At 39.5% G+C, this 21,323-nt stretch overlaps 1 protein-coding gene and 1 pseudogene across 4 annotated transcripts in view; both read left to right on the top strand.

Annotated features, from left to right (window-relative positions):
• Window positions 1–21,323, top strand: part of CACNA2D3 (calcium voltage-gated channel auxiliary subunit alpha2delta 3) — a 790,850-nt gene that overhangs the window by 450,768 nt on the left and 318,759 nt on the right. The window lies entirely within an intron of this gene.
• LOC118602636 lies at window positions 14,954–15,072 on the top strand (annotated as a pseudogene).

The following is a 21,323-nucleotide window of genomic DNA, read 5'->3' as shown; positions in this document are numbered from 1 at the left end:
CTGCTTCATTGTGATTGTTCTTCCTATGGGCTAGCAGGAATTCCAAGGAGCAGAGACCCAACCAACTTTCTCCAAGGAGTACTCTTGGTATTATTTTAGCCAAAGGACTTCAAAAGAGCACTGCCAGCTTCCTGCCAAAGAGAAGGCAGAGTGGATTAATTAAAACTAAATATAAACCTCAACCAGAATTGCTCTTGTGGGTGGAGGGAAGATAGATTGGCCAGAAATAAGATTTTTGAGGTCACCTCTGTTGCATTTAACTTTGACCCCTGAAAAGGCTGAGGGAGAAGAATTATTTTTGCCACCGGGTAAATAGTCCAGCATCCACACTGCATTAGTTCCAGTTCAGTACATTTAGGGAGGTGATAGTCAGTTATGGTATTGTTTTTTTGTTTTAAACTCAAATAATGTATGGTATTTGAGAGTCAGAAAAAAGTTGATATATGCGTGTCCTTGAGCATAGCCCCCCAGTTAAATAACTAGATGCTGTTCCAGGAACAAAACTTATCCAATTTGCTTTAGAATCTTTCCCCCCCCCCCTTTTTTTTGTGTCCCACAATATATAACTTTATATTCTAATATTAAAACTGTTGTAATGTTGGGTGTTCTTGAATAGGAAATAAGAACAGTATCTGGTACCATGAGCCTTATAACCACTTGGTAGAAGGTAAACTTAGCTGCCTTATTTTAATTTTTGTCATTCTATAGGAGGATGAAAAATAAGAAAGAAGACAGACCTGAGCATATGTGATATCTTCCAAGTTTTCTTTTTTTTTTTTTTTAAGGCCAAGAGCTGTAAATGGGAAGATTGATTTGATATTTGAATAAGGAAAAATATTGCTCTCATCACCTGCGCTTATAAATGATAACCTTTAATAAAAGGAATTGGCTCCTATTTCAAGACAAATAGGTTTAAATTCTTTTCAAATAAGCGTCAAGATTTAACAGACTTTCAGAAGCAATGCATGAATTATGAATTGTATAGAGTGACTAGATGAAAATCCAATTAGTAATAGTTTGAAACAATTCAGTGGTATTTGAAGAATTGTCTTTTGTAGCCAAAGTACTTTCTCTTTTTCTCTTCTATCTCAGGATATGTTATAAATCATATTTTATTATTATGAAATGTTATAAGTTTTATTCCAGTCAATTTGCTATTTGGGTGGGAAAAAAGTAAAATCTCTGAGCCAAAGAGAATATTGGAATCATGGTAGTGGCTATAGGAGTGGAGTTTGATTGATTAAGACATGTTGGGTGGTGGAGAAAAAAGAATTTTAGTCTTAAAAATAGATCTTTATCAGAGACAGAGAATGGGCAAAGGACTACAGTATTTAGAAGGGAAAGTTGAGTTACCTTTAAAATCTTGAGTGATAAATTTGTGATGAGAGTGTGGAATGAAGAAAGAGGTGAAAAATTCACAGAACAAAAATAAAAAATGCTGAGTTTTTAAAAAACTCACAAGGAATAGATGGAGTTAGCTATAGACGGGTCTTGATTTTGGACTTCTGTTGAATATAATAATCTGAACTGAGGGATCTGAAAAAAGTTTTAGGGGCTTAGATTGGTAGGATAGAAGGAACTTGAGGGAATCCTAGGATGATAGGCTTGCCTTCCAGTTTAGACAGGTCTTTCTAACTTGGCCAGAGGGTTCCAAGAATGAAATGGTCCAGCTGTGGCAGGAGTTGAATCTTAATGCCTTCTGCATTAAGATTTGGTGCCTGTGTGATTTCAAGTTTGCTGTCTATTTCGACTGAAATGTCAAGAAGTGAGACTGCAAATCAAGAATTTAAGAGAAAGAAAATTTAGTAGGAAAGGATGGACATATAGGAAATACTAGAAATTCAATCACATCTGAGGGAAAAAAGCAAATAAAAAGTAGATAAACAAGTTAATTTACTGCATAAAAATTTCTGTATTCAGGAAAATTTGCTTTTTCCTCAGGTTTAAAAATGTTTTCTGCAGTTTACAGAGAATTACGGGCAAACACACTGGCTTTCTGATCAGATGGGAAAAATATGCAGTGGCAGCTCAAGTAAGGGGCTGTATTGGAAGTCCAAAGAAATTGGTTCTGTAAGCATTAGTATTTGAAATTCAGATGTATGTCTCTTCTTAGTGGATAGTGGCACAAGTAATGATTAAATATTCTTAAATTTGGCCAGCCGAGAACACAGAGTCCAGGAGGTAGATTAAAGGGCTCAAGGCTGAGCTGTCAGCCACGGTCTGTAGAGAACATTCTCGGGCTCTGTAGAGAACCAAATCCCTCTCTCTCTCTCGAGTTCCCATATGCTGGACTCCCATCGGTCCTTTTTCTTAGCCTCCTTGAGGATACTTTAGGCTCCACAGGGGGAAATGGAGGGCACTTGGTGCTCTTTGAGCCCCATGGGTGTAGCAACTACAAAATCATCAGACCTTCAGAGCTCCGCATATACCTGCTCTTGTCATATTTCTGGGTATTAGTATATTCAAGAAAGATTGACTCTTCCTAAATCTTCTCAAAGTAGTTTTCCTATACTGCCAGGGAGAGAGGCCGAGGCAACAGAAAGAAATTCAGGGACTATCCAGGAAGAGATTGAGGACTCCAAATCCACAATGAAGAGACTATGTGCATCAATCCCCAAGGCAGCTGGAGTAGCAAAGGGTCCAAGCCATGGTCAAGTCCGAAACCCAAAATGTCATTTATCTCCATATATTTGCTCAATCCAATACCCTCTGCCTAGGATTACCCCTTCTCACCCTTTAAGCCCTAGTTAGAAATGTCCTTGTCGCCAGTAATTGCTGACTTAAGCAAATGGATTCAGGACTCTATGCAAACCACACCTTGAAAATGTACTTCACATTGGGTTCAAGGTTAACAAATGAGAGACCTGGTCAGCATCAGGAAGGTAAATTGGATTCAAAGAAGAAACCATTTATTATTTTTAAATAAAATGGCAAATCTAAATATTTTATATAGTGAATACAATTACTTTTTTTGGTAATTGCCAGATTTGTAAATTATTTCATGTTTTGAAACTTTGAAAATGCAAAATCCAGTCTTTTATTGCCTGCCTGACCCTGAACTGGTGTAATAAATCTCAGTGAATTTCATCATTATTGTTAATTTAGGTTCTAAAACCTATTCTTAATGAACATTAATAACAGTAGAAAGAGATATTTCAGTTCTTCATCTTTTATGTAGGAATTAAGATAACATTCTCATGCAAATCACTTTTGTAAGGGTGAGTTGTAGGGCATGATTAGAAGAGGGTGAAATTGTAAAATAGCCTCCAAATTCATTTAGAGGAGAAAAAAAATTGTTTACAGGAAAAAAAAAATTACCAACTAAGTCCCTGGATCAAATGTATGGACACTTCCAAAGACATGCCTCACGTAACTGTGGGGAAGGAGAAGCTGATCATCTTGCCCAGCTCAACAACATTTTCTTTTTATTTTAAGGCTTCGTTCTGTTGCCTGCACAGATGTTTTTAATTTTTCTGGGTGTGTTTATATGTTTGCAAGTTTCTGAGGCTGTGCTGATGAATGGAGTTTTTATTGAATTTATATGTAGCTTTCAGATAGTAAAAATGTGCTTAAGCTTCTTCAGCTTGCCCCTGACCCCCAGTCTGGGTCTTATCTGAGGAAACGTATTCTACTGTCTTAGTACCCTCAGGGTTTCCCTGGTCTGTGCCTCCATGTGCTCCTGTAATTAAAATATTTGAAAGGGAGAAAGTGGCATTTGTCAGTTTCAGGGCAGGATCAGGAGAGACTCGGTTTGTTCTTGATGAGTTTCCCCTTGGATGGCAACAACTGACCCAGCAGGGATGGTTCTCAGTGAGCATCCCATTATGCCGTCTTACATAGACAAGAACATTTACTTCCAATTACAGTCAGGACCTTTAAATTCTTGGGAGTTTGGGGGCCGTCAGAGCCATTTTGTTAAGTTTTAAAAATGAAATTATAATCAACTAGGGGCAGAGGTGAGAGAGCCCTTCATCTGGGTTGGTTACATCCCAGGTATCTAGTGAACGCTTATTCCCTGTGTTCTTGGCATGGTGCTGGCCATGGGAGGCATGGGGCCAATAGCCCAGGGATGCCTTGTTCCATGGGGTATTGCTTCTGGGTGAGAGCTTTCTGCTGTGGTGAGAGAGAGAGAACATATCTTGTTCGTTCAATTATTTTCTAGTGGCTTTTTTAATCCAAAACCTTAGAGCCATATGAAGTTTTTATTTGTGAAATTTTCCCTTTTTATTCCAGTGTATAAGACTACTTAGGGGTAACAGGGAAGAAGCAGACGGGAGCCCTGACTTCTCCTGACCAAATCTCTTTAGTCTATGACACCACGTAATTGTGTTTACAGATAGGAAGTACAGTGGAAATATTAAACAGAGCAAACATAAAAGAAGGTGGACGGCTGAATGAGCAAGAGAAAATGAATTAACTTTTAAATGTCTACATGCTCTGAGCTTTTAATTTGTGAATAACTTAGGCTCAGAGAAAATACGTGATTTGCCCAAAGCTACAGAACTGATATATAGGCACTCGGATTTGAATACATGTTGACATGATGGCAGTTTTATGTTTCTACTATGTCGTGCTCTCTTCCTTATTTGTGTAAAACAAAACAAAAACACCCTCCCAGCAGGTAGGCACATGCACACGCACACCCACGCACACACAAACCCCCCAAACCCTAGTAATGTGATGATAACAAAGAAAAATATTTCAATATGAAGATCAGAAAAAATGGAGAAGCATAATTAATATGTGTGTGGACCAAAAGTTCTTCTATGTTTTATATTGTTAGAATATTGAGAATGAAATGAATTCTGCTAAGAAGTAGAATTAAGAAGTTTAAGTTCAAAAAGCAGATGATGTTAATGCTTTCAGAATGATTTTTAAATATACCTCTTTTCATAAACATGTCTGGGAACCTAAAAATGCAGATTTATTTTTTCTCACAGGGTTATCAATAGTAATTCCAAAGCAGCAGGCTTGGGGAAGAGCTAGGGGTAGCCAGCTGGATGTACGCTACTTGGGGAGACCAGGTTGAGACTAAATGTGTTCTTACCACCCCAACATCCACAGCTAGGTCTACACAGCTAGGTCAGCCCAGGTGACCCTTTGAAGCTGCGCTATTAACATTATTTTCTGAGTTGATTAAATTGTATGACAGTGCAGTAAAAGCATGAAAAGTGAAAACTGAATCCTGGTTATCTTGCAAAAGCAACTAGGTAAAGGTTTTTATAAACAAGCCAATATAGATTGTGTCCTCTTCATTTGCTCCCCTTGTAAAAAGTTTCTCAGTGACAGGAATAAAAAAGGAAGACAACTGGAAATTCACTTCTGAAATGAAACACTGTCAGATTTCTGCATGAGTTTCATAGATGCACCAGCCTTCTCCAGCCGTAGGTTGCTGGGAGATAACTTGTGTGAGATAGTTGCTTCTCACAGCTGGGAGTTCTGAGCCCTCTTTTCCCGTAAGGACTCTTAGAGCCAGCTTCTCTATGAGGCTCAGCTTGCTAGGTCCTGAAATAAAGACACAAAAACGCACACACAGACTAAAACCTTTCTGGGCGACAATGGGCAGCAGTATGAAGTAGTGGTTACAAGCATGGGTTTAGAGTCCAGTGATCAGCATTCAAATCCAGACCTGACTACTCATGAGCTCTGTAACCATGGACAAGCTCTCCAGGAGGAATTACTTCAGCTTTTATGTGGAAGTACTCAATATTCCTCTCAAAGATGGTAAGGATTAAATCAATGTGCACAACACATCTAGCGCAGCGCTTGGGACATGGAAAACTGTTCCTCAATGTCTGCTACTATTCTTCTTCTTCTCCCAATTCTGCGTTCACTACCAGCATCAACACTATTAGGTTCTCAGGTTGCTGTAACAAAATACCACAAACAGTGGTCTAAAACAGCAGAAATTTATTCTCACAGTCCTGGAGGGTAGAAGTCTGAAATTGGTGCCGGCTCCCTCTGAAGGCTCTAGAGAAGTCCCTGTTCCATGCCTCCCGCCTAGCGTGTGATGGCATGTGACAGCATAACTGACCACCTCAGTCTCTTCATGGTCATCTTTCTTCTTTATGTCCGTGCCCAAATTTCCCTCTTCTTATAAGGACAGCTGTCAGTGGATTAGGGCCACCTTAATCTACTATGACTTTATCTTAACTTGATTATATCTGCAAAGATCCTTTTTCCAACTAAGGTCACAACCACAGGTACCAGAGGTAAGGACTTTTGCATTACCTTTATGGGTTACAAAATTTAACCCACAACAAACGCAGTCTTTATCTTAGGTCTGAGGGAGCCCTGACTTCATCTCGTAGCAGGCACATTGTATAAAGTCACCTGCTTTACCAGCTGCATATTTCTCCTTTTTGCTCATGAGTGGACCTTGCCAACAGAGCTAACATTTACTTAGCATGTTTCCATGGGGCTTGTTCTGACTTGTTTACCCATGATACATTTTGTGGTTTGAAAAGATATTGTAGGTGCTGATAAAATAGCAAGAGATACTTTTACCTTCCTCATTTCTTGTGAGTCTCAGGAGATAGCATACAAAATTGAAAACCATTATTAAATGTCATGTTCAAGAAAATCTCCTGTGCATTGAGAAGCTCTCAGCTGATCCCAGAAACGGTGAGAGCAGCCCAGTGGGTCTAGTCTGATAAAGGTAAGTATTGGCTGAATGGCGTGATTCTCAGCCAAATAAGAAGAGGGCCTGCAAAGTTGCCTCATCCTTTAGTCCCTTCTGTTTATTTGCATGTGTCCTACCCACTTGGAATATAGAAATCTGCAGGGACATCTGTTTACCTTCCAATTTAGCAAGACCGGAAAGCCCTGACTTTGATTAAATGTCACCTTACATTCTATCGACTCCTGCATGCGTCTTGGCAGCTGGGCCAAATATGGAAAATGACGTTGTCATTTTCCAGAGAACAAAGGGCTGTGGGCCTGTCTCAGAGGACTGCTCAGCAGCTGACAGTGCAGAGGATGGCCTATGTGAGACTGAGAGGTTACGGATTGGCTCTGAGACATGAGACAGAAAAAAGGAAAACCACCAAAACAAATAAGCAAGCAAGCAAACAAAAACACCTTGAATTTAGTGAATGAGTCAGGGTCCTGAAAGCTTTTCTGCCAAGTGCCATATAGTAAATATTTTAGGCTTTACAGCTCATTGAGGTCTCTGTCACAGCTACTCAACTCTACTATTGTAGCATGAAGGCAGCCAGAGATCACATGTACACAAATGGGCATGGCTGTATTCCAATAAAACTTGATTTACAAAAACAGGCAGTGGGCCACATTTGGCTCATTGGCCATAGTTTGCTAACCCCTAGAATGAATCAGTTAATTTGATTATTTTCCTTCTGATTTCTAGAAGCTATTTCCTGCATTTCCTTCTATATTCTAGAAGTTGATTTCTCTCCTTTTCCTAGAAGCTTTATAGTACAATGATTAAGAACCAGATTCTAGAGAAATAATACCTGAGTTCAAATCCTACTATTGTTGTTGACTTGCGGTGTAAACATAACCTCTGTTGTTGCCTCTGGAAAAATAATATACCACATATTAAGTGCTTAGCATGGTGGCTGACTTATAATAACTACATAACTGTCGATAGCTAGCTATTAGTACAAACAATTGCAAAAAGACTTCTCTTTTCATAAAGGCCACCCCTGAATGGGATCATTTTGTGTTTAGTGAAGTTTTTTCCAGTTCCTGTTACCTGATTCCTTCCTCCACTTCATCAGGTGAAAATCATCACACTCTCTTCTGTGCTTTCATGCTATAATTATTACCATATACATGTGCGTTCTTTTAGTCTATAGGAGGCTACAGGGCAAGGAGTATCCTCATGTCACTGTATCCCACTCCATCACTTGCCTCAATAGTGATCAACACCACTTGCTGAATTCCCTGGCTATTATAGAAATGCTTTTTACTATGGTGTTTTGAATTGACCTATTTCTCATAGCAGGACTGTATGAATTCAAATCAGGAAATAGAGCAGTGTCTCTATTTAGTTAGACCAGGGTTTGCCAAAATACAGCCTATGGGCCAAATCGAATCTGCCACATGTTCTTGTAAATAAAGTTTTGTCGGAACATAGCAGTGTTCATTCACTTGCATATTGTCTGTGGCTGCTTTTTCACTAAACAACTGAGTTGAGTAGTTGCAACAGAGACCGTATGGCCCACAAAGCCTAAAATATTTACAGAAAAAGTTTATTGATCTCGGGCTAAGTCTTCATCAGTACCCTAACACTTGTCCTTAAACTGCAGGTGATTCAGACCAAGTACTTCATTCAGAATATATGCACAGAAATTTAAAGTTGCCTTCCTATCTCAAAATTCATAGTCAAGTGTTAAGGTCATGATGCCTTTGGATCTACAAACCAACAGGGGGCAGAAGAAAGTTTTAATTATTGGATTTAAGTTTAAATGTCTTCACAGTTTTCATTGTGGGCTTCAGACTGCAGACTGACTAAAATTTAAGCTTAGTACATGGCTGCATTTCCCAAATTATGCGCCAAGGCGTCCTAAGGCATGGCAGCAAGATCCCAGGAGCTCTGCAGGATAGTTTAAATTCCCAAGGGAAATACAGTAACACTCAACACTGACATTGCATGAACTGTTAGCTTCAGTGGATCATGCTACTCTTCTTTGTGAAGACGTGACATTTTGAAGTTTTTGGCAGTTACTGTAATCTAGAAAGCAAGCACAAGGTGAAAATCGATGTGGAACAGGAGGAGGGTGTTAGTATCCAGTATACTTTCAAGGCTTGAGAACTTGTGCCTGGTCCATCAGGTAAAAATGATTGTTTAAGAATGATATAAAATACTATTATTTTTTTTAAAATACCTATTAAGTTTTTAGGGCATAACTACTTAATAAATGGGACTTTTAGGTATTTTGGCCCCAGGTTAATGTGAATCAAGAAGGTTATGGCACCTCTGATATAGTCTTTATAAGTGGCATATCTGAGTGCCAAGAGGGAGCACCTAATATATTCTGGTATTCAAGCGGGGCTTTTCTTTTTTGAGGGGGGAGGGGAACAGTTTCCAAGTTTTTTTTAAGGAAATAAAAATTCTGCTATATAGATGGGAAAACAGGAAATTGATCGTCTTAAAACTAGCTAGTTAATATATCCCAAAGTTTTGGAATGAAGTATCTAAACCAAAAGGAATCACTTGGATTCAGCTTCTTCAATAAATAATAATTTAATGCTTATTATATGTTGGAGACATGACACTAAACAGAAAGGCATGTGCTTGCAAGAGTCATTGTAGGAATCATTTCGACAAAGCAATTTGGCTTTCTAAAGGTTGCTAGTCTCTTCCACACTCGGCTGAATTTGATTTTCAAAGGGGATATTTAATGCAGTTCTTTGCAAGCTGCTCCTCCAGATATATCACACTGATATTAGATACATATAATCACTAGAAAATTTTACTACTGTGAATGAATCTTCTGTATTCAGATACCCTATAGGCATTCTTTTTCTCAAGACCTTGCCCAATAATTTTTTTTTAACCCATAAGAAAAACTCTGTGAATTTTTTATCTTTGCATTGACATACCTAGAATGTTCTTAGTGATATGCATTGTAATCCCTCTCAGTTTTACTTTCTTTTACAGTGTATAGGCAACTTTCTTTGTTTCATATTTTCTTAACTGCTTATGAGTCACACTAGCCTTTAAAAATGAAAGAAAGAGATTAGTAGATAACTCCTTAATTAATGGCAAACATGCGCTCTGTCCCGAAGAGTAGGGAGCTCTTATTCTTTACTTTGTGTTAATTGGTCAGATATTCATTGTAAATATTCTGTGTCTGTTAAATTACCTGCTGATGTTAGCTCAAATAGAAGCCATTTGTATCCCTAAAGAGCCCTTCATCTATTTTCCTTTCTCCCTTCTTCTCTATACTCATTTTTTATTTGTTATCCTTTTTCACTTTCTTCTTTCTGTCTTTCCTTCTGTCCTTTTTCCCATGAATGTCCAGGAAGAACAGGAAGGGTGGAAGAAGGAGAAAGGCAGGCTGCACAGCCATTAAGAACACATCTTTGGATTCAGCGAGGTTTGTATTTGTACCGATGTTCTCCTGATTGGCTACATGCACATCTCCAGACCTCAGTTTTCAGCCTGCGCTGTGGTGACAGTAAAATGGGCTAGAAGGGTGGTCATAAAGATTGAATGACATAGTATACATAAAGCACTTGACATAGTTCCTGACACAGGAAGAGTTGAAAAGTCGCATCTGATCTTACTAATGCTAATAATTGTAGTGATAGTTGTTAAATCTCACAGTCAATTTGTAGTCTTTCTCTTGCTTCTCTGGGAGCAGCGTTTGACACAGTTGATCTCTTCCCCTTCCTTAAGATTTTTTTTCTTTACTTGGCGGCCAGGATCCTCCCCTCACCAGCCTTTGCTTTTCAGCCTTATTTTCTGGGTCCCTCTTTTTTTTTTTTTTTTTTTAACCTTAAATGCTCCAGGTGCAGGGCTTGGTGCTGCTTTCTCCTCTGTCTGCACTCACTCCCTTGCATGGTGATCTCATCCAGGCTCATTTCTTTCAATTCACATACCTGTTGACCTTTCCCAAATGTATGTCTCTAGGGTACACATCTCTTCTGAGGCTCAGACCTGTTCATCCAAGCACTGCCCCACCTGGTTGTCGAATAGGCATCTCAGACTTCTCCTCAAAGCTCAGCTCCTTGCCTGCTCCTCTCCTCTCAGCCACCACCCTTGCATGTGGTGGCAACAATGTCCTGGTTGCACAAACCAGCAGCTTGGTGTCATCCTTGATGTCTCTCTCTCATACCCGTCATCCAGTCAGTCAATCAGGAGGTCCTGTTGGCTCTGCTTCCGGTATCCCGGACTCTGACACACACACCCCGCCCCCACCGCCAGTAGTCCACTCACCAGGACTACTACAGAGCCACCTACCTGGCCTCCCTGCCTCCTTGGCAGCCCTGCCTATGTAATCTGTTCTCAACATAGCATCCTTTGAAAATGTAGGTCGGTTCATTTTCCTTCTTTGCTCACAGTCCTCTGGCAGCTCCCATATTCTCAGTGTAGAAGCCAATTTCTCATAAAGAAGCTTTATCTCTACTTGCCCTGCTCCATCTGCCCACATGGCACCTCTCTAACTTCTCCTCTTCTTCTCTTATTTCCGTGTCTCCAGCCTGGCTGGCCTCCTTACCACTGTGAGACAAGCCAGTACTTTCCTGCCTCAAGGCCTTTGCACTGCTTCTTCCCTCTGCCTGTGGCACTTTTCCTCCAGATGGCTGTTTGGCTTCCTCACCTCCTTTAAGACTTTTCCCAGATTTCCCTTTCTCCATAAGATCTACCGTGACCATCTTATTTAAAATTTCATCTTCCCACTGTCTCTGGTTTGGGAACTCAATGCCTATTAATTTGCTTTAATCCCCCCCACCACCCCTTTCATGGTGTTTTTATGTGTCTTCTCACATACTATACATTTTTTAAACTTATTTTATGGCTCGTTGTTTGTTCCTCTTCAGTGAAATGTTAGCACCACAGGGATGGGAATCTTTATAGCTTATTCAGTGATGAATCCTAAGTGCTGAGAACAGGGTTTCAAATATAGTAAATGTGCAGTACATATTTGTTGAAGCATTGTTATTATCATCATCATTATCATTATCATTTTTATCATCTCCTTTGTGTCAACAGCTTATTTTGTCTACACATTGCATAGAGTATGTTATCTGGCTAGTGGTATGAGTTGTGAATTGTCATTGTTATATTAACACTTAATTAGACCGTGTATCTTTTTTTTTTCCTGGAAACAGGTAATTTGATAGCAAAATTGTATTTAACTGAGAAAAAAAACTGCAAATCATTTGAAATCATATGGAAAATTAGAAAAATGTGACTTCGTAGGTATAATTTTTTTACTAAGACATGATGAATATATTTTGTGTCATTTGCTTGTTTTATTTTGCTTTTTCATTTCTACCGTGTCTAGAATAAAAGGGAAAAGCTCTAAACTGGTCTTGCAAGAATTTAGGCTATACTTCTGAAGAAAGTTATCTTTTGGGGGTAATGCAGCAAAGCCCCACTCAAGTATCCTTCCTTCCCACCCAATGATTGATTACATTTTATGGCATTTAGTGACTTACAAATGACAAGAAATATAAAGTTGGTCAGTTAAGCTTTTCTCTATATTTTTGGGGTGTTTAAAGATAACTTTATAAATACTTTAGTCCTCTAATGGATTGGGTTCTGTCCGTTCTTAGGAAAAGAGGCCTGGGTTCCAGCCATCTAAAGCACTTTACTGCCCCGTGATGGCCAACCCCTGAACGAAAGAAAATGAAGCTGCATCACAGTTACACATGTCTTTGAAATTCTCATGAATAAATGTCAGACCACAGAAGTTGCATTTCCTCAGCTAAAAGTGTGATCCCACGCTGGGCTGACTCTCCTGCCCCTTCCCCAAGGTCTTCTGTCCAGATTTTGGCAGCACTGGGCACCATGCTCCTGGACGACATCCCAATGCTTTAGGATGCCATACTAATAGTGCAGTGTTTATAATCAGCAAATGATTATGTGGGGTTCACTTGAGTAGCTTCCAGTCACATGTGGCGGCAACGTTCAATGCAGTGAAAAGGAGAAGAGAGAGGGATGTGTGATGGAAGCCTGGCCGTACTTAGCTTGCCTTGCCAAGAAGAGGTTATCAGAATGCCAAAGAATGATGCCCAATGTATATTCCCAGCAGAGAGCTTAAAAAGAAAAGTAATTATAGTAATCTCTAGCTTTGAAGCCCTTAGTTTATTAACATGAAAATGAGCAAATGCTGAATTTCAGATCCCAGAGGGGCCAGCTCTAGGGCCTATGAGAGTGGGGGGTGTTGCTGCTTTTGCCTGTAGGACACAGTTTTTAATTTATTTAATGTGTGCTTAGTAAGGTGTTCACATTAGCAGGGGTTTTTCTAAGCTTCAAGAGCTGATTCTTGGGTGAGAATATAGTGGAGGTCTCCATCAGTCTTTCTGTATCTTTTATTCTTGACTGTGGATAGTCCACAAGTTGGCATGATGCTGTTCTTCACAAATAGCTCAAAACCAGTTAAACTAGTGATATTAATTTCTATTGATCCTATGGTCAAAACTGTTTCTCCTTCTCCCTCTCTAAGAATTCTTTCAAACCAAGCCCCGCTCATGAGAGCATTGCAGGAGAATGCCACCTAACACGCTCCTTTTCCTTGTCCTGCACACTGTTGGGCACCATGCCTTCAGAAGTAGCAGGGAACGTAGATAGTTGTGCCGGATGCAGACCCAAGTACTGAGCTGTGGACTCAGAGGCCCCCTGCTTTCTTTTGTCTTTGGTCAGAATCTGATGACTCTCCAGATAGTAGTTAAAACTGAGTTTCCATTTCAGCTCTGGATTCTACCGAACTTTCTTAGCAACTCCCAGGCTTCAGCTCTCTGAATATAACCCATCAACAAGCAAGATGGACTCCAGCCCAGTTACCTGTTTTAACTCACCAACAGCCAGGATGGGCTGCAGCCCAGTAACCGTTTTCTTTCATTCTGCAGGCAGATTTGCGTGTCTCTAGCAGCCTTTTTGGAAAGAGTTACTCTTATTTCACAGATGTCTGTGCCTGGCCAAACCTGTTCAGTGCTAACACAGTTATCTATCATCCTCTGCTGAAAATTTACCCAGCGGCAGGCTGAAGAAAAAAGCCATTGAGGTTTTTCTCCCACAAATGAAATTTCCAACTCTTTGAATTAAGATGTGTAGATTGGAGAGTTGGCTACCGGATATCTGGATTTCATGGACCAGTAAAATGTCAAAATAAAAAAAAAAAAAAAGTGTGCAGTAGCATGGAGTTGGCAGATTTTTATTTTGCTTGGTCAGAATGTTAAGATAAACAAAACAGAATAACCATTATCTATTACCCATCATGTAAGAGAAAATTGAACATTTTCAATGCTAAAATGTAGGCAGGATATTATCTTACAATAAAAGACAGTCCTTGAATGAAATACATTTAACTTTTGTGTTATTTTCCTCATTTCCCTTGGACTGGTAAAGACATATTTCCATAGACCAGCTGCTTTTCCTAATGGCGTTTGTGACCATGGGACCAGTTAATGAGAGAAACAGTCGGCCTGCCACTCAGATTTCGTGATAAGACTGCTGGGGGATGCTTTCTGATCGACACTCAAAATACCAAGACTCTAAGGAGCTACTTTGAGAAGGAACCTGCAGTTCCGTTGGATGTTTGCCCCACCCCTCTGAGAGGACCCTTCCTTCCCATCCCCTCCTCTACCTGCTTCCCTACTAATCTACTCCCTTTTCTTTATTGGTATATTTTACAGCTCTGTTATTATTATTATTATTATTATTATTATTATTATTATTTGTCTTAAGAAACAACAGAAAAATATAAGGAGATAAATAAAATTTTTCTGTAAATGTATTTCCTAGAAAACACATAGCTGTATGTTTTTCATAAAATAATTTTTTTATCACTCCTTCCTATTTACATTATTATCACCTTATCATGTCGTGAAATACTTTAAGAAAACATAATTTCAATGAGGTGTAGCATTTAAGTTTAGTTTTTTCCTTTTTCTCTTTGCTATTTTAAAAATTATAATCTTGTGCATATCACAAGTTGTTTCTAGGATACATGGAAGTTCGATGACTGGTTTCAGAATGGAGCGTTTTAACGCTACGGGTAACTTCCCGAGTGGCCTCAGGAGCAGTGGCACCAGTGTGCATCTCCACTTGTCATGTGCCAGTGTCTTCCCACTACCCACCAGCTAATACTAGAAATGCACTTTGAAAAAACCTTAGCTGTCCGATTGTTAATTACCTTAATCGTGATGCTATCATGGGTATTTGCACATGTCCAAACTCATCAAGTTGTACACACTAAAAATGTGCAGTTCTTTCAATATCAGTTATACCTTAATGCTATTTTAAAAATAATATAAAATAGTCTACGGCTATGCCATCCTGAATAAGCCTGATCCCAATGGATCTTGGAAGCGAAGCAGGGTTGGGCCTGGTTAGTACTTAGATGGGAGACCACCTAGGAAGACCAGGTGTTGTAGGAGTAAAAAATAAAAAAACGAAGGATTGTAAGCTGACAAGGTCCTTGCAATCTGTGAGGTCGACCAAGGGTTGTCTCGCCTAAAAAAATAATAATAATTAAAATAAAATACCTTGGCCAATCTGATTGAAGAATAAGTGGAACCTCCTCTTATTTTGCAATTCTTTTATTACTCATATGATTTTTACAGCCATTTTTGTCTTCTCTGTGAATGACTTATCAAGCTCTTTGCCTCTTTTTGTTTTAAATCAAGGAATTCATCTTTTTCTCTATTGATTCGTATCAATCCTTATTGACCGCTTTTTATATAAGAATACTAATCTCTGTTATCCGTGAATATTTTTCTCTCTCTTTTTTGTTTGTCTTTTGATTTTTATGGTGGCTTTTGCCATGTCAAAAAATCAAAAATGTGAAATCGGATGATCAGTTTTTTCCTTCCTGGTTCTGCTTTGGCTAATGCTCCTGAAAAGGACTTTGCTTTCTTATATCTCTTCTTTTCTTTCCTCTCTTTGCTTCTCTCCCTACCTTGGTCCATGGAGCTGGGGAAGAGGTGGGAGGCATGACCAAGATCGAGGAGTAGGTGTGTTACCATCTGTTATTTTTCTCTCGGGCTTGACTCCTATACTGCTTCTCAAATCTCCGTGCTTCTGGCTTCTAGTAACTCTATCATTATAATCAGATAAAAATCTTCTTAGTAGCTTCAATTATAGCAGCTGACAGCTGTAACTTAACAAATAATTACTGGTGTTGTCTGTGCTTCGGGCCAGCACCTCCCAAGTCAGCAGACTGGGGTGGACTCCTACAGCCTTCGTAGTTCATCTTGAGATGGTTGGTGAGAAGGTCCTCATACCGGGAGCGCTGATGATCCGCCTGGCAGGGGAGGAGTCTGCTTCTGGTACTGACATAAAGAAACTATTTTCAAATGCCTTTGAGGCCCGATGCTATCTGCAAAGCATAGAAATGCATTTACCTTCCTTCAGCTGACTTTCTAATTCCCATTGTTTGCTTTTCCTTGTTATAGGATGTTTCCCTCAGAGAATTTATCGAGTCTGTAGGTAGACAGACATGCACCTAGCATCACCACATCACTTGGCAAACTCATCTTCTTCGTGGTTCCACCTCATGAAAGACCCCAATTCTCTTCTTACTAACCCCCTGCAGATGACATATTAAAGGATGCTCAGATGGATGTGTCTCTTAAATTAGCCAGCAGTATCATGGTAAAAATCATCTCTTCTTACTTTGTATTGTCTCTCAGCCTGTTTCCTGCAGGTTCAAGAGTGTCCAGAGTTTTCCTGCTCGGGGGACTCACCAGGGAGAAGCAGTTTTTCTGAATCTGTGATTTAAGGGCTCCTAGCTTTGGAGTCTGCTGGAACTCTGTTAAAAAGTCAGATTCCTGGCCCTATCCTCAAAGGTTCTAACTCTCGGTTAGGAGTCTGTCTCAGGTATCTGCATTTTAATAGGAATCCAAGATGATTCATATCCACAATAAAGTTCGAGACCTACTGCTTTAGAGGACAACCTGCATTTGCAGCTAGAGCCAGCCAGCCACACCCTCCCTGGCTACTGCTGTGTGGTCTGCGGAGGGTGGTTCTCATCTCTCACTGTTTCACACACAAGGAGTACACGAGTAAGAGCAGATTCATACCGTTCCTCTGGGGTCACCCCGCCAGTCCTTCAGACTCCTGTCTGTCTCACTCTGCAGCTGTGTGAATGAAACTACTGCTTTCCTCTTCACAAAGGCCTCATGGGGACGATGAGTGATAAGGGTTTAGAGAAAATAAGACCCCCAAGCGGTGCTCGTGAGGTTATGTGGCTCTTTCTTCACACTTTCTTTCCACACTTACAGTACATGGAACAAACAGTCAGGGGACTAATTCTTGAGCATGGCAACTAAGTGGGTAAGCTTTATTAGGCAGTGCAGTTGTTTTCACTTACTCTATCTGGACTGGGTTTAGGCCACTTAGGGGAAGAGATGGCCTCACAGGAGGTAGGGGCTCCAATTATAACGAGTGATGGGGGAACCTCCCCTGGGAGCCTAAAGCCTTGGTATCTTCTGTGAATTCCCACCTGAGTCTCAAATAGGAATAAGAAATCTTTGTGCTTCCAGGGAGGCTCTTGACAACTGCAGTAGAATTTGCTCAAAGCACGATTGAGAACAGCCTTCTACTCAAAGGTGGGCTCTTCGAAGCAGTAGCATCTGCTCTTCCTAATCTCACCAGTTTCAAGAGACAAGTAAAAATTTTGAGTTTGTGGAGGAAACGCCTGCCTGGCTGTTTGTATGGAAACCTCATTCACAATCATACATGTTCATTACCCTTTCTTGGCCTCTTCTCCTCTTTCCTGTAACTTTCTTCCCCCTGGCTGCAAGGTGCCCCCCAACTCCTATGGCCTGAAGGGAGTGGAGCAGTGTGCACACTTAACTTGTTTTTCATGCATTCCAGAGAGACAGAGTTGGGGTAAGAGTAGCTGTAGGCTAGATACTTCCAGTCCTTTTCTAGCTACCTTCCATGAATTCAAATCACCCATTTAATGGATGCCAAAACCATTGCTGAGAAGGGGGTGGGGGAGGGAAGAATGAAGAGTATGTGCTAAGGTTTTTTGTTTTGTTTTGTTTTGTTTTGTTTTAAGATGGAGCAGTTAATTCGTTTTTCCTTTAGCCAGACTTATTTTTTTCTTCTAGAGTCTCATTTCATCCGTGGGCATAGTGATCTGCATTGTTGGCCTATCATTGATTTTTATTTTTTAAATTACGTACAAGATGTTATCTAACACTTGCAACAAACAGAAAATAATGTTTATTGCCCCTTGTTGAGCTGTCTCCTCTCATTGTTGCTATTCTCTCTCTCCTTACCTTTATTTAAAATAATCAACTGCAAGCAAGCCAAATAACATTTTCAAGCTATTGTCAGATCACAGTGACAATTGATTACTCAGGGAACTTCCCAGGAAATGGCCTGTGGAAGTAGAATTAATATCAACAATAGCAGATTTGTAACCCCGGAGTAGTCTCAGGAATGTGAATAGCAAATTAGGGGGAATAAGTTTGGACATCAGAATTTTGGGGAAGGTTAACTTATTGACATACAGGGATGGTGTTGTTTGTTTTGAAGATGAGTCACAATTCTGTTTTCTTTTGAACTCTTTCAAAAGAACTGGCTTCCAGACAAAAAGAAATAGAATACAGCGAGAGTTGTCTGTTTTCATAAACTTTCAACTTGCTTTGTTGCTGGTCCTGTTTTTAAAAGTCGCCTTAGAAAAACATAAGACATATTTAATATTCTGCTCTGAATAATGTGATATTCATTTTGATACGTTCTTGGTCCCTATTGATTTTGAAAATGCTGAACACAAATACTTGACATTCAGAAGGGCAAACAAAGGATTAAAACAGAATCTCTACCTCCTGCTTGCAGTCATCTTTGAAGAGATGAAAATGTTCAAGAAAGCAGACTTCTTAGTCAGAATATAACATGATTAGAACATTTGGGGAAGGAGATGCAGCATGACTGGAGAAAATGTTAACGGCATATAAATAATAAATACATTTTCTTAACAGTTTTCATCCCTTACGATGGATTTTATAAATTGATACATGACAATAGCCTAAATGTATTCTTCTCCCACCCTGTGCATAACCCCAATGTAACCGTTTATCCAAGTACAAAGATGTGTGGGAGAGAGTGAGAGTTCATCTAAATCACTGACAAGCAGGTAAACGCAGGCAGCTCAGCAAGGGTTCGAGACAGGAATCAAAGATTATCAAAGCCATGTGAGGCATTTAGGTAGGAAGGGTGCAATTACTGTTATTATTTAATGGTTACTGAATGTCAATAGTGTGCTTCATTAGAAACATAGAAGAAGACCCTGAACTTACCCAAAAGACCTAAATTGATAATAAGCCTAATGCACCAAGGCATGACAAAACCCAAGGGTGTAAAAAAGTAACTCAAATCATAGCTTTTCCTCTGTCTCTGTAGGTCCCAAATTATTAGACAATTTAGACCCTTGTTGAATGAATGACCAAAAAAAAATATGCCGCCCAAACAATCATATTAACCATGAAGTTAAATTGTATGTGTTTTTCGGGGTGGGGGGTGGGGTGGTGGTGCTGATGTGTTGGTAACCTGTGTGGTTTCCTTAGGGTAGCAAAGTCCATTCCTAGCCTTAATTATCTACCCACACCGCTTAATCACAGCTAGGGACAACCAAGCCTTAGAGAAGCTAACAGATTCGCCTGGACTCACACCACTCCTAAGTGATGGATATAGAATTTGAACTTAGGACAGTCTGACTCCCAACTTATCCTCACCTGCCTAACCTCTTGTGACTTCTCACTTGTTGCTGGGTGAGTGCCAAGTGATCATTAACATCCATATGTGACTTTTCCACTGATATTTATTTGTCTATTTATGCTCCTCAGCTGATTTTCTGCCACTCCAGGGCTGACCGTGCTGTCCAATATAGTGACCATGAGATACATAGGACCACTTAAATTAACATTTAGGTTTGTTAAATTTAATTTAATTTAAAATTTAGTCCTTGAACACACTAGCCACATTTTAAGTATTCTGTAGTGACATTTAGCTCCTGGCAACCATATTAGAACAGATATATAGTATTTTCATCATTGTAGAAAGTTCTATTGGTCAGCACTGCTCCACAAAATGCTTCGAACAAATAATAGTCAAGACGTTGAATTTTATTATTTTTCTCTAACATACATGGTTATATCCTTAGTGTTTTAAAATTTATGAGACATTGGATAACGAGTTGGTAGGAGTGATAGTTATACTATGAAAAGGTTAAATTTTGATTACATTGACTTTATACTATGTGGTGGGCTCTGTGCAAAGTGCTTTCTATGAGTTGTCTCATATAATTCTTATAGCAGCCCACTGAGGTAGGTGCTACAACTAATCCATTTTAGGGTTGGAAACTCACATGCTCTAGGTCTCAGAACTATTCAGTGAAGGAACATGGACCTAACACCAATCCACTGGACTCTGGAGCTCTAGCCCTTAGCCATTGCACCACCTTCCCCAAAGTCACAAGTTCTCAAAAATTATGAGCTGTCTACTCTAAAGGCAGAGATACCAGAATTGTCTGCCCTTAATGCTTGTGGAACTGGGGACATTGTGGATGAAAGAAGTCAGGTTCTTTCCATAGTGCTTACGTGCATCCGAAGCCTAAAAGAAAACATTTTGCAAATGAACTAAAATTTTCTTCTAGACTTTAAAAATCATCTTCAGTCCTATAAGATGTCTTTATCTGTACACACCAAAAAAAGACCGTCTTGTATTCAAAAGTGGATCAGAAACAAAATATGAGAGAAACTGATTGTGTCATCAAGGTTTTGAAAACTAGTGATCTTAATGAAAATAAAATGATCCCTATATGTGAAAGAAGCCTAACAGCTGCTTGCAAGAAATTGCAGGAATTTTCCTGGGTTTCTTGTTCCATTCTCTCTACACCCAGGATACTTAGCTCTTGCTCACAAGATGTGCTTACATGATGTGAATACATGTCATGAACATCATTTCCTGTAAAAGGTCATTTAAAGTACCATGAAATTTGCATTATTCAAACCTATACAAGTTTCGTTGTAGCCATTTTGTGTTAAAATTTACCTTTAAAAATTTTATAGGCCTAATTCTACTCCAACTAATTAAATATAAAAGTAATTTCTAGATTCTTGGATGATATTAAATTTTCTTCAAAATAGCTAACGTCTCCACAATTGTAGTGACGGCCTGTTACTCAGATATTTTGTTATGGACAAAAAATATTTCTGAAAGCATATAGCTCAGTGCTGGACATATAGCATGGATTTAATCAACACTTGCTATCCTCCAATAAGGTTTTGACTGGAATTTCCTAGAATCCATGCACAGTTTTCCCAACTCTGCAAGGGTCTCTTTTTCTTGTCAATATTTAGGAAGAAGACATCCATTTAAAGCGATAGAGTTTCCACATGTCATATCTTTGCACTGAAGTGTTGTCATGAATGTCACTCATGCTCCAAGCTAAAAACCGTATGAGTCAGATTGTTCACAGTAGAGACCAAAGGGATGGTTAGATAATGAAATATGGCCTTTGGGGTGGAGACAGAGATATTAATCAAGAGCCACATTTGTTTGCAGCACTTTAACTGCTCAAGGCATCTCAAAATGACTTAATTTGTAGTCCAAACCCCTACCTCAAGCCCCAGGTAATCACAAGAGTGATGAAAAATGCTACATGCTCTCTTTCTTT

Source organism: Rousettus aegyptiacus, unplaced genomic scaffold, assembly GCF_014176215.1.
Source record: "Rousettus aegyptiacus isolate mRouAeg1 unplaced genomic scaffold, mRouAeg1.p scaffold_m13_p_4, whole genome shotgun sequence".
Lineage (NCBI taxonomy): Eukaryota > Metazoa > Chordata > Mammalia > Chiroptera > Pteropodidae > Rousettus > Rousettus aegyptiacus.
Note: the sequence above shows the minus strand (reverse complement) of the source record. Positions and strands in the feature narration are given on the sequence as shown.